The sequence below is a fragment of the Kogia breviceps genome, chromosome 19 (assembly GCF_026419965.1).
Source record: "Kogia breviceps isolate mKogBre1 chromosome 19, mKogBre1 haplotype 1, whole genome shotgun sequence".
Classification (NCBI taxonomy): domain Eukaryota; kingdom Metazoa; phylum Chordata; class Mammalia; order Artiodactyla; family Physeteridae; genus Kogia; species Kogia breviceps.
In genome coordinates this window covers 57,579,987-57,593,135 of record NC_081328.1, presented here as the reverse complement: position 1 = coordinate 57,593,135, position 13,149 = coordinate 57,579,987, and the positions used below count along the sequence as shown (strand labels likewise).

General features: G+C 60.2%; 1 protein-coding gene and 1 long non-coding RNA gene across 3 annotated transcripts in view; one reads left to right on the top strand and one right to left on the bottom strand.

The window, feature by feature from the left end:
- CACNG4 (calcium voltage-gated channel auxiliary subunit gamma 4) overlaps positions 1–13,149 on the bottom strand; it is a 52,924-nt gene that overhangs the window by 23,915 nt on the left and 15,860 nt on the right. The gene's annotated exons all lie outside the window — the stretch shown is intronic.
- On the top strand, positions 9–6,641 carry LOC136793268 (uncharacterized). 2 transcript variants are annotated; one of them, XR_010838323.1, is made up of 3 exons: positions 9–3,905; positions 4,419–5,699; positions 6,154–6,641. It is a non-coding gene; the product is annotated as an uncharacterized lncRNA (long non-coding RNA). The 2 variants fall into 2 exon arrangements; XR_010838324.1 differs by having other exon boundaries at positions 6,067–6,641.

The following is a 13,149-nucleotide window of genomic DNA, read 5'->3' as shown; positions in this document are numbered from 1 at the left end:
GGGACGGTCGGAGTGGGGCTGGTGGAGGGTTTGGGAAAGAAGTCTCCCTTGTCATCGCAACGGGAGCAAGATGGCACCCGTTTCAACGGGGCTGGTCTCCGGTTCAGTGTCCGCCAGGGGACTGGGGTCTGTGGTGCAAGCTCCTGCCCCCAGGCAGTGGGATTCACAGAGAGACGACTTCTGTCCCCAAACTCTGTCTCTTTAAACCTGGAACCTAGAGATCACAGTCTGGTAAACGGAGGCATCTCTCGAGGTCCTAGAGTCTAAGGATCTTGTGCTGAGACAGGTGGGCTGGGGCAGGAGATGGGGAGAGAAGGGCGGGCCACGGCCTACTGCTCAGCCCATCCTGAGGCTCTGATGGACCCCTGGCTATGCCCTGGGAACGGGTCTCTCACAGAGTACCGCCCGCACTTCCCAGCGGCTGCATTGCATGGCCCTGCACCAGCCAGGGATCCTGGGCACACATCCAGCCCGAGCTGGACCAACGCATGTACCCTCAGGGCTTTGGAGTTTGGATCAAAAGCGGAGGAGACCCAAGGGCAAGGGACTTCGGGGTGCTCATGAATGGGGAGTTCTTGGTGGTCCACGAGGTCAGCTATGGAAGTCTCCCCTTTTCAGTCTTGGCTGTTAATCTCGTTTAATCTCTTGGGACCTTCCACACACTCCCAGGAAAGTCTTCCTTTGGGATTAAGTCAGAAGAAGTTGGTTTTTTGCCTGCAGGAGAGCTTGACCCGCAACAAGCCACACCTTCGTCAGAGATTCCAACCCAGTTCTCGAGGGCCCAGGTTATATACTTCATTCCTCAGGGCAGGTCTGTGATGCTTTTACGAGACGTGAAGATGACTGCAGGTTTCTGGGTGACCACGGAACCCCAGCGAGAGAGGGTGCAAGATACCGGGGGACGCAATGCCAAGCGTCAGCCGCCAGGTTCCCACGTGGAAGCACGTGGCCTGTGAATTTCAGCCTCTTGAGATCACCGTCACCTGGGAAACCGCTCACTGGGCTGGTCAGTTGGTCGTTTCCTTTCTCCCCGTCTATAACGTGGGATCCCCACAGACCTGGCGCTGTCGCCTTGAGGAATAAGGGGAGAATGTGTGACCAGAACGGACAGCGTTCCCATCGGTGGTGGCTTCTCCTCCATCTCCATAAAACAGAGCCTTCCTGCCTGCCGGTGGCCCGCGGGCCAAGCCCTCGACCCAAGTCTCCTCCCGTATACGTGCTGCTGTTTCAAGGAACGCCTGCTGTGAGGACCCCAGAGCCTCAGCTCACAGCCCAGCTCCCTGGTGCTTGGCCGCAGGCGGGACCCCGGCCTCCCTCTCTCACCATCTGTGTCCCTTGTCTCACTCTCCAGCCTCACGCCTCCTTCAACCCTTCACTCCGGGGCTGCCAGGATTTTCCAGGCTTCCTGCCGAGATTCATAATTGAACGGAGCCGGGGAGATTTCCCCGAGAGCTCGTTCTCTCTCCTAACACAGGGAAGTGGGTGTGTGCTTATTGTCTCTGTGATTTTTCTACTTGAATCTGCTTGATAACTGCCCTGCTTGGATGAAATCTCAATACCAAGGTTCAGGGTTTTTTCTTCTTGTTTCTTCCCTTTAATGAGCAAATATGAAGCTCCAAGGGGCAGAGTAGCTCGCTGCAGACTGCAGGCTTTTCTGCTGGTTTGGCTCTGTGGATCTCTGGAAAGTTATGTTCCAATAACCTGAGAGTTTTAACCGAAGGGCTTGGGTGAGGGAAGGAGAATCATAGTGTGGAATATTATAAACCTTCTAGAAGGAACCCTTGGAACCACCTACTTCATCTTGTTCACTTTACACATAAAGAACCTGATGCCTGGAGAGACGAAGGGCCATTTCTATGGCGACAGGAGGCTGGTTGGTGCCAGAGTCAAGCCTAGAACCCTGGTCTCTGGACTCCGAGTTCAATGCTGTTTGGCCCACTGCCCCCAGCGCCTGCTCTGGTGCAAGGGTTCACAACCAGGGAAGACTTTGCCTTTCAGGAGACAATGTCTGGAGACACTTTTGATTGTCAGAACTGGGCGGGGAGGGAGGATTGGGGCAACCGGCAACCAGTGGGTGGAGGCCAGGGCTGCTGCTGAACAGCCCACAGAGCACACAGGACGGCCACCCCCAGCCAGCGAGGAACGAAGCTGCCGACAACGTCAGGAGTGCTGTGGCTCATGACGTGCAAGTGGCCGGCACAGAGCTGAACCCGCCCTTCCCAAGCCCACGGCAGACACTGCTAATCCGTAACAGTAGTCTTCTCCTTCATCACCGTCTAAAGTCTTCTCACTGCTGTGCTCCACGCAGGGGCCACGAGTCGAGACGATACCTTTCGATCATCCCAAGGCTGGACACCATGGAGATGGTAGCTTCCGAAGTCACTCAGCTGGGTTGAGTCCTGGCTCTGGCTCTGACGTCACCTACTAGCTGCGTAATCTTGGGTCCTAATTAATCTCTCTGTGCCTCATTCTCCCCATCTGTGAAATGGGAAACACTTCAGAGGGCTGTTTGGCAGATTAAACAAGTTACTGCAGCCTGCAAACGTCACCGTGCCTGGGACAACGTGTAAGCTGTTATTATGATAATTGGCCCCGCTCTAATGACAAAGGGGCAGCTGCTCCTATCACAGGGGAGCAGGCCAGTTCTGTGCCCTGCAGGGCTGACACGGACTCTTCCTTGTCCTCATGTGCCCGTGACGTTGCAGCTCAGAATGGGCAAAGCCCCCCGACCCTTAGAAGGCCCAGCAAGATGACTGCTGCCCCCTAAGGCCCATGGCCGATGGACTGACAGACGAGGGCTGGCTTCCCCTGGGCACCGGCTCCCTGCGAAGCCCCGTGCTAAGCTCTTTCCATTTTCTCATTTACGCCTCAAAATAACCTATGAAGTAGGAGCTGCTAAGAACCTATTTTACACACAAGGAAGCCGAGGCTCTGAGAGGGCAGGTAAGTTCCCCAAGGTAGCACAGCCCCAAGCAGCTGAGCCGGATTCTCACCTGCCCCGGGACTCCGGCGCCGGTGTCCTGAAGGCACACACCTGCCGACCACCAGCATTTTCTGACAGTCTGGGCGGGGCTGGGCGCTGCAGGGGGTGCATATCTGCTTCCTGAGTCTCCCCAGGTTGCGAACAGCTCCTCCCGGGCAGCCAGAGGCTGGGTCCAAACCCAGTTTTCAAGACCGGCACCTGCAGTCCAGAGTGCCAGGTTCAAACCCTCCCTCACCTGCTGGAACTGGGGCTGCCAGGGCACTCGGTCAGGAGACACCGAGTCGTGGGCTTAGACCGGACCCGGAGCACCTGGGCTAATGAGCCACACCCAGCGCCCGTCCCTTTGTCGCCAACCCCCAGAGCGCCCAACGTCCGGCCTGTGCCCAGTCCACTGTCGGTGACTTTCTAGGGAAGGCATCACGATTTTGGACCCCCTTCCTTCCGTTCTCTTTGGAGCCAGAGAGAGCGTGTCCACCCCATTCCCGCCCCCACCCCCACGAGGACCCCCGATGCTGGCAGGGCAGCTGTGGACGCCCAGCCCCCCAGCCTCCCTCAATTCAACTCTGCACCCACGCTGTGGGGCCTGCACGTGCCAGGCACCCGGCGGCGCTGGGCTACAGTGGGGCGTCGGCCAGAATCTCTGACTTGGCGCCAGCGTGCGGGGGAGCCTGTAACGGGGTCAGGAAAGCTGCCCAAGGAGCTGGCACTCGAGCTGAGCCCTGAAGGATGAGCAGGAGTTGGCACCGCCAAGGCGGCGTGGACGCTCCAGGCAGACGGAACGGCACTGCCGAGGCCCAGAGGCGAGAGGTCAGGAGGTCGTCGGGGGGCGTCTGTGGACGTGAGAGGAGGCCAAGCAGTGTCCGGAGGCGGCGGGTCCTGGGGTCAGAGGGAGAGCCTTGGAGAGCGTCAGGCCAGCCATCAGGTGGGATCCCCGGAAGGTCGGTCCCTCCCCAGGGAGGGGGATGGGGAGGCAGCTGGAATCCAGGCTCTGGGACAAAGTCTCACTCAAGGTTACGGCCCGCTGGTCTGGGGCAGACAGGGGGGATGCCCCGCCCATCTTCAGAGTCACCCCACCCCGCCCCCCGGGGAAAGCAGCCTTGGCTCAGGGACACTGGCGCCCTCTCGCAGTGGCCTTCCCAGGCTGCTGTGCCCCCTTCCTCCTGGCTGTGCCCAGACTCAGGGCCTGGAGGACTTGGCCACCAGCCCTCCCTTGTCCTGTGCCCCTCCCAGCGGGTCCCAGAGGCCACGCCCGCACGCCTGGCTCTGTTGCTGGCTCGGATTCCAGGGCAGGTGCCCTGCCCCGGCCCCAGGCCCTTTCATCCCCAGGCAGGGCTCACCTTCCCTCCCATTCCTCCAGGAGGCTTGGAGCTGAGGCCTGGGGCTTTTGCTTGCATGAAAGTCAACAAAATGTAAAAGCCAGCTTCTCTCCCGCCAGGGCCCAGCAGGGCTGGCGTGGGGCGTTGGTGGGCCAGGACACAGCAGGTACAGGCTGGCTGGGAGCGAGAGGATGACAGAGAAACCCCCGGAAACAGGGCGGAACAACTGCATGAGTCAAGCAGTCCATTTACGGGGAGGATACAAGTTAACGGGAAGCCGGGAAGCCATAGCGCAGCTCCTCACCGTTAAGCAAGAGAAATGCTGTGGAGACACACAAAGAACAGGAGAAGAGGCTGGGAATGTGGCGGGATTCTGCTCCGAGGGAGCCGGGGTCAGGTTGGGGAGGGGTCCCAGCCACACCTCAACAGGAGGCAGTCAATGTTCGGACGTAACTCAATTTTCTGTCACCTCCGGAGGATTCTTAGCCTATTACTCACTGCGCAGTCCCAGGCCCACTGAAAGTCGGGAGGCGGGGGCGGCCCTCCCCTTACACCATCTAGGGAAAGCCCTGGTCCCCAGAGGGCGCCCTATCAGACAGCCTGAACCTGGAGCCTCCCCCAGCCTAACAGTTTGCAGGTGCTCTGGTTTCTCAGCCGACGCACAAGGGACACGGGACGGAAGTCTGCAGGGGGGGCCCTCGGGGGTCAGGCAGCTGCTCCCATGCTAACCACCCCTGTTACTGAGACAACCACCGCCGTCCCCGGTGGCTTAGTCCTCGCTACAACCCTCTCCTGTGGGGGCAGCGATGATCATCGACTCCATTTTACAGATGGAAAAACTGAGGCCCCGAGAGTTTAAGCGACTGGCCCAGGGCCGCCCAGAGCTGACATTAGGATGCAGGCAGCCATCCCTCAAATCCTGAAGCCACTCAGCCCGACCGTCATCCACACACACTCTGTATCGGGGTCCCCAACCGCCCAGTACCGGTCCGTGGCCTGCGAGGATCCGGGCCGCACAGCAGGAGGCGGGCGGCAGGCCAGCGAGCGGAGCTTCACCTGCATTTGCAGCTGCTCCCCATCGCTCGCGTTACCGCCTGAGCTCCGCCTCCTGTCGGACCAGGGGCGGCGGCAAGATTCTCACGGGAGCGAGAACCCTACCGTGAACTGCGCGCGCGAGGGATCCGGGCTGCGCGCTCCTTGTGAGAACCTGATGCCGGGCGACCTGACGAGGAGCTGAGGCGGTGACGCTGGCGCTGGGGGGAGGCTGCACATACAGATTATCATTAGCCCCACCCCGTTGACACCCGGATCCAGAAACAGGAACGGCACGTGCCTTGGCGCCTGGCAGGACAGCTCCCGTCTGTGGACAGAAGCCCGCGACACCCACTTCCAGGCTTCAGGTAACAGCCGGAAAATGAAGCTCGTTCGGGTGCCTCGACCCAGGGCAGCGCAGCCATGGAGGCCTGAATATTTTAGATCTAATGCCTCTGAGTTATGGGCTTTATACCTTTAGATGCCAGGATAAACTTGATTTGAAATCGGCCTCAGGGGAAATTTGTTAAAGAGAAATAAAGATGTTAGATGGAGCCTAAGGTACACTTTGCAAAGTGGCTCTTGCCACCGGCGCTCACGAGGCCATGAATCTCTGGATGATCTTGGGGGGGGTACTATTCCCGCCCTCCTCATATCGATGCCCTCACTCCCCCATTCCTCACCACCCCCCCTCCTGGAAATATCACTTCTTCACTCACCCCCTGCTCCCTGTAGGCCTCCGAGAAGGGAGAAAAGCCGAGAGCTGGGCGTGCGGCCCTGGACACGCTGCTGTTCTACTTATTGCCTGTCCCCATTTTACAGAGGAGGAAACTGAGGCTCCAGGAAGTGCTACGAAGAGCAAGTGGAGAGAGCCAGGACTTCAACTCAAATATCTGGTTCCAGGGTGCGTGCTTTCTACTGACATGAGACCCAGCTCAGGGCTCACCAGGCCCCGGCCACTGGGGGAGCCAATTTGGCCGTCGCTGCGTCGATTACTGTCGGTGCTCAGCAAGTGGCTTAACTCCTCTGTGCCTTGTTTTCCTGCTCCAAACGACCTGGATAATCCCAGGCCCCACCCCCGCGGGTGAGGATGAGGCGAAGCAGGGAGGGCCTCGGCGCAGGGCCGGGTGTGGCCTCTCCACGTGCGCCTGCCCTGAGAGGGAAACACTCTGTGACGTCAGCCCCGACCTCAGAAGCCTTTTGTCCTCGATGCACAGGACGCGCCCAGCTGCCTGGGTGTGGACAGGTGTGTGGGTGAGTGGGTGCCCGGAAGCTCCAGCTGGACGACCATGGCGGGGGGTGGGTGGATGGACAGGCCTGCACACGCCCGGGGCCCGGCCCGGCCCCGGCGGGGGTGAGAAGCTGCCTTCCCCCCCAAGTGCATGCACTTTGCTCTGCGCGGACAGGCGCTCCGGGTGTGGCCTGCAGGCAGGAGAGACAGGGCAGACGACAAGGCCCCGGGAGCAGGCGGCCTGGGCCGCCCAGCCCGTCAGAGCCGCGACTCCCACGAACACTAAGCCACGGGTTGCTGCCGAAGCTCATTAATAAGTGACGGGAAACCGCTCAGCAAACGCCGGGCCCGGAAGCGGCGCAGCGCGGCCCCCATGAGCCCCGCCGGGCAGCCTCGGCGCTGCGAGGCCGGCGCGAGATCCCTCTCGACCAGCCCACGCCCGGGCCGGCAACCCCGGGCCAGCTGCGGACGCGTGGGGCTGCCGGACGCGGGGGTGGGCGTCCCCTCGGGTGCCCCCCTGCGGAAGTCAGAGGCAGCCAGGTTCCAAGGGCTCCGTTTGCTGACGGGGACCAGGACTGCGGCTGCAGTCGGGAAGGTCAGCCAGCGTGTTTTCCAGATGTCTGGGGAAGCGGAGACCAGAGAAAGGAGAGGGGAGACCCACAGTCCTTGTTGGGAGACCCTACCTGGCCTGGGGTCTGGGGCAGTGAGGTTACAGGGCCAGCGGGCTGGCTTCGGCCAGGAGGCACCGCCGATTCCATCCAGAGAGCCCGGCCCTGTTTCAGTGCCAGAAGCCCCCAGCCCTGGCCCCATATAACTGGATTTAGGAAGACCTTCTGGGGGACAGCGGGCTCCCCCCAGAGGGGCACATGTACTTTCTGGGCCCCTGAACCTCCTCTCATAAAGGGCCTCCTGGTGTCGCCACAGACAAGGACCCCATCTTCCGGAGGGTCCTGCGTGGGTCACGTTTCCACCTACGGCCCAACTGCGACAGAACCAGATTTCGTTGGGCCCTGAAGTTTGTGTAATCAGACAGGCCCTCTTAAAGAAAAAGAACACACGATTACAAATACACAGTTAGAATCTGGGACTGGAAAGGGCCCCTGCAAGGGAGGACCTGAAGCCTCAGGGTAAGCCCACTTCGTGCTGACCTTGTCGAGAGAAGGCAATGCAAACACCACAGCCCCCTCCCAGCTGTCAGCTGTTCAGGAAGCCCCCACTAGACCGGTGGTCTCTACGTCAGGCTCTGGGAGCCTTGGGAGGCCTCAGAGGGGCGCACACAGGCGGTTCCTGCCTGACCCTCTCCCAACCCACCCACGGCAGGGCTGCTTTTAGCTGGCTTCTGAACACAGACCCCTCGGTCTGAGAAAGCTGGGCACGGTGGCGGGGCTGGGTCCGTTTCGTGCAGCTGGGAGGACTTTCTTATTAGATACAGGCCCTGTGCTTGGGGGATCGGTGCTGGGTCGAATGCACGCATGCATGGGTGCATGTGGTTAAGGCTTCGTGGGGAAGGCCGCCTCGAGGTGAGTCCTGAGGCCAGACCGAGCTGGGCGGGCAGGCAGCCCCCTGGCGAGGGCCCCGCGGTGTTCCAGCAGGTGTGGAGGGAGGCGAGGCTAGAGGCGAGAGCAGACAGAGGAGCCTCGGCCTGGACCTCCCCTCTGAGGTGACGCAGAAACCTCGGCCTGCAGACTGTGCCTTGGTGCCCCTGGTTTCTGTTCGCTTCAGAACCTCAGGGCCACATCACGCCCTAAGCATAGAAGGTTTCTGGCCCTCAGATGGCCAGACGCCCTGCTGGTTGTCCGCATGCCCAAGAATCATCAATGAACACGAGGTCAGGAGCTGTCAGGTCCTCTCCGGGGCTAATGCCTGGGGGCTGCCCAGGGAGGTCCATGCCCTGTCCAGGTGGGAAATCTCTGGTCCTACAAGACTCTCCCGAGGGTCGCGACAGAGAACGGACTGAAGGGGCCGAATGTGCAACAAGCGATCGATCGTGCAGGAGGAAGGACACCTGCCACCACCTCCCCGCTGCCACTGCCTGGCTCGGCGCCTGCAGGGGCCAGCGCCCCTCCCCCTGTGGGACCAGGCCTCTGGGAAGAGGGGAACCGGCCTTCACACTGCGCGGGGAGGAGAGCCGCTCCAAAGTGTCTGTTCTGTTTGGGGACCTCGTTTCAGCCTCACTTTTCCAGACAACGCTGCAGTGATTCCTACTGTGTGCGGGAAGCGGCAGCATGAACTGAGGAACACTCGGACCTGAGATCCCGCTGGAGCCCCGCCGGGCCTTCCGGCTCCAGGGCCAGGTGCCGTCCACGTGCTCTGCCCAGCCCACGCTTTCCTTTGTGAAGGAGACGCCCTTGCCAAGGGAGGGGAGGGAGCTGCCATTTACCGAGCTCCTAGCAACTTCCAGTGCTTGATGGTTTCACTGATCTCATCCTCATGACACCCCGTGGAGTCTGGTATTGTCATCCCGCTGTTGTAAACAAGGAGAGTGGGACTTAAAGGGTGCGGGGGAAAATTCTCCAAGGTCACACCCCAAGTCAGGGACAGAGCCAGGGCTCAAGTTCGTCTTGGTCTCCAAGTAAAGTTCATCTGAGCTTGGTAGACAGAATCCTAACATAGTTCCCAGAACCCCAGCCCTTGGTGTGCTCCCCTCGAGCGTGGGCGGCCTCGGTGAACACGGTGATTGGGCTGTGTTACGTAAGGCTCCACTCGGGCAGGCTGGGGGGGAGAGGACGTCAGGGGGGCACTCCTGGTGGCCTGGAAGAAAGCAGACTGTCGGGCTGTGAGCTGCCAGGGGGCCGTGTGACACTGAGCTCTGGGCACCGTTAGGAGCCGGGAGGCCCCCGGGTGACGGCTAGCAGAGAACGGGGCCTCCGCCGTGCAGCCACAGAAAATGAGTTCTGCCAGCAACCAGTGATCTGGGGAGAGGAGCCTGGCCCAGGGAGGGACGCAGCCCGCGGATACCTTGCTGGCAACCTTGGCGGACCCGACAGAGGGTCCAGCCAAGCCGTGGACACTCGCGGTCCGTGGACACTGTGAGACAATCCACCTGTTGTTTTAAGCCACGAAGCTCGAGGTAATCTGTTAAGAGGCATAGGAAACAAACATCTCTCTCGTCCAAACAAGTCCATTTTGCCCAGTCCAGCCTTCAGAATAGCCACAGAGCCAGAAAGGAATAAAAATAGACGTGTCGTCTGGGGAGAAGTATTTCGTCCTCCTGAGACTCAGTTTCCTCAGTCGCCAACAGGGATAAGACTGGTGCCCACACCGCAGGGCTGCTGGGGAGGTTCAACGAGACGACCCGCACGGCACGGCGACTTCTCAACACGCCCTTGCTCACAAAACTGCATTTCTTTTGTTCAAGGTTCCCCACCCCGGAGGGTGACCTGGGCAACACTTCCGGAGGCTGGTTAATTGGGTAGCCATTCGCAGGGCTGAACTAACTTCCCTGTATTCGCTTCCTAGGGCGGCGTAACAAAGCACCACAAACCGGGACTGAAACGACAGAAACGTATTCTCTTACCTTCCCAGGCTAGAAGTCCAAAATCAAAGTGTCGGCGGGGCCCTGCCCTCTCTGAAAGGCCCAGGGAAGAATCTGCTCCAGGCCCTTCCCTAGCTTCCGGCGTTTGCCAGCCATCTTCGGTGCCCCTTGGCTCGTAAGCTGCGTCACTCCCGTCTCTGCCTCTGTCTTCTCGGCCTCCTCGCTCTGTGCGTCCCTCCTCTTCCTCTAAGCATCCAGTCTATGGCACTATAGCCCATCCTGGTTATGACCTCATCTTAACCTGATCACATCCTGTTTCCAAATAAGGTCTCATTTACAGCTACCAGGGTTAGGACTCCAATCTATCTTTCCGGGGGACACAATTCAACTCATAGGGCACCCCAGTGCTAAAGATGCTGGGAGTAAAAGTCCCTCAGCACCCTCCTTTTCTCTTTCATCTCCTGCCTCTTCAGTGCCTTTCACGGGACAGACCCAGAACTTGGAGCCTCCACCCAGGCCTTTGTGGGACTCTGTCCTGGAGCCGTGAGGAACCCCCCCCCGAGGTCCCGTATCGCTGGGGACCCTCTGAGGAGCAGTGGAGACCGTGAGCTGTCGGCCGCTGCCAGACAGCGCATATGGGCCAAACGGATCGCGACCGGAGGCGACGGGAGACGGGGGCCCAGGTGCCGGGTGGCAGGCCCCGCGGGGCCCGGCCGAGCTGCAAAGTCGACAGGCAGATGCGGCAAAATCTCCAGGGGTGCAGCTGGATCTCTGAGGGCAACAGGAAAGCTGTTTCCTCTCTTCAGAGGAGAGCGAGCGCCGCGGAGTCTGGCGGCCCGTTCCTCGTGCGCGCGCGCGCGCGCGGGGTTACAGCGGGAAGACGCACCGTCCGTCCGCTGCTCAGCTGAGCAGCCCGGCGGCGTCGCGGGGCCCGGGGGCAGGGCTGCCCCGCGCCCCGGTGCTCGCGGCCCAGCCGCCTCCTCCGACGGCGCGCCCCAGCCGCGCGCGCGCTCACCAGGCCCGCGCCTCTGGGACCCGCGCGCCCGGGCCCCTCGCCCTGTGACTCCGGGCGGCTCTGCCCGGGCTGGGCGGGCGGCGGGGGGGCCCGGGGGCCCGGGACGTGAGGGAAGGAAGTGAGGGGTCGGCGCGGCCCTCCCCACTGCCTCGGACAGGGTCTGTGGCAGCCGCTGCACCACTTCTGGGCGTCCAGCCCCTCCCGGGAAGTCCCTCCCTCCGTGGGCCCTGCTTCCCCCAAGACCCAGACGCTGCTGAAGGGCCTGGCCTCTGGCGAAGGCACCTCCTCCTGCCGTCTCTCCACTGTCCGGCCGGCAGGGCCGCCCGTAGGAGGGACTCACGTCCGGGCGCCCCTCGGTTCCCGCGTCCGCTTCTCAGCTCCCGCATCACCTGGGCCGTCTCTCCCTCCCGTTGCATTTCCTCTGTCTAAACACACAGAGTGGCTCCTGCCGTCCTGGATGGAGCTCGACTGAAAGAAGAATGAAAACGGCGAAGCACTTAGGCGGTACCAGCGGCTCTTACGGGCACTGCGTCCTTGCATTGGCACGTGGGTGGATAGAGGCTGGGGTTGATATCTGGACTCCATTTTGCAGACGAGGAAGATGAGGCTCGGAGGAGTTAAACAGCTTTGCCCGAAAGAAACGGCCGCTTGAACCCAGTTGTAGTGGAAAGAACACGCGCCACGGGGCAAATCTCATCTTACCCACTTAGCAGCTGTCTGTCTGCAGGCAAAGCTACCTAATCTTTCCAAGCCCGTTTCCTAGTTCCAGACCGTGTCCATCACCCCAAATAGAAACCCCGCACCCATTGAACAGTTACTGCCACACCCCTCTCCTCCCAGCCCCTGGCAACCACTAATCTGCTTCCTGTTTCTACGAATACGTCCGACATTCTGTATAAAAGGAAAAAGACGATATGTGAGTGTTGAGGGTTGGACTGTGTCCCTTTCCTCCCAAATTCCCGTTGTCTCCTTTTTTTTTTTTTTTTTTTTTTTTTTTTTTTTTTTTTTTTTTGCGGTATGCGGGCCTCTCACTGCCGTGGCCTCTCCCGTCGCGGAGCACAGGCTCCGGACGCACAGGCTCAGCGGCCACGGCTCACGGGCCCAGCCGCTCCGTGGCACGTGGGATCCTCCCGGACCGGGGCACAAACCCGTGTCCCCTGCATCAGCAGGCGGACTCTCAACCACTGCGCCACCAGGGAAGCCCTGTTGTCTCTTTTATTTATTTACTGCTGTGAAAGAAAATTTCCCCACCACCTGAAAGGCTGCCTGGTAAGCAGCAGGCACTCAATAAATGTTTGTTGAATGAATAAATGAATGAATCTTTGGGTGCCCGTGACTCAGTCTGGGGTCTGGTTTTTAAATTCCCAATGAATATTTGCTGGATTTGAATAGAAACTTAAAACATATACTGGCGGGGCTCTGGGGGCCGATGGGGCAGGACGAGGGCTGGCGGCCGAGACCCCCAGGGCAGGGCACCAAACAGTCTCTCAAAATCACAGCGGCTGGGCCAAGAGAGAAGGTCTCCCTAGGGGTCTTGAAGGTTCCCGGAGAGGCTATAGATCATGCATGACAGGTCCAAGTGGGAGGTCTTGTCATCCTGAGCAGCTCTGAACCACGGAACTCGCTGAAACAGGAAGACTTCTTCCTTTAGCAGGTCAAGCAGCATTTCCAAGAGGCCCGGCACCAAAATAGTAGCTGAATGAATGAATGAATGAATGAATCCTTGAGTCCTCGGAACTTAGCACAGGTAAGCACACACATTCCCAACAAGTATTTGCTGGCTTGACAAGAACTGAAGAAGACACAGGCCAGTAGGTGAGGAGCCACGGGGGCAGGTGAGGGCTGCTGGCAGGTCACCTGAGGGTTCTTTGTCACCCCAGACCCGTATTTGTCTATTTTCAGTTTTTACTGAGGCTAATATACAGGGAGGAATACTAAGGGTGCGGCTTGATGGTCGTATGTCCACATCCGTGTAGCTACCACCCAGATCAAGGTACGGACACCGTGTCCGCCCTCCGGGAGGTTCCCCCTCGCCCCACGCCCCGGCAGCCAACCTCACACAGGGAGCCACACGGCTGACCTCCATCATCCTAGATT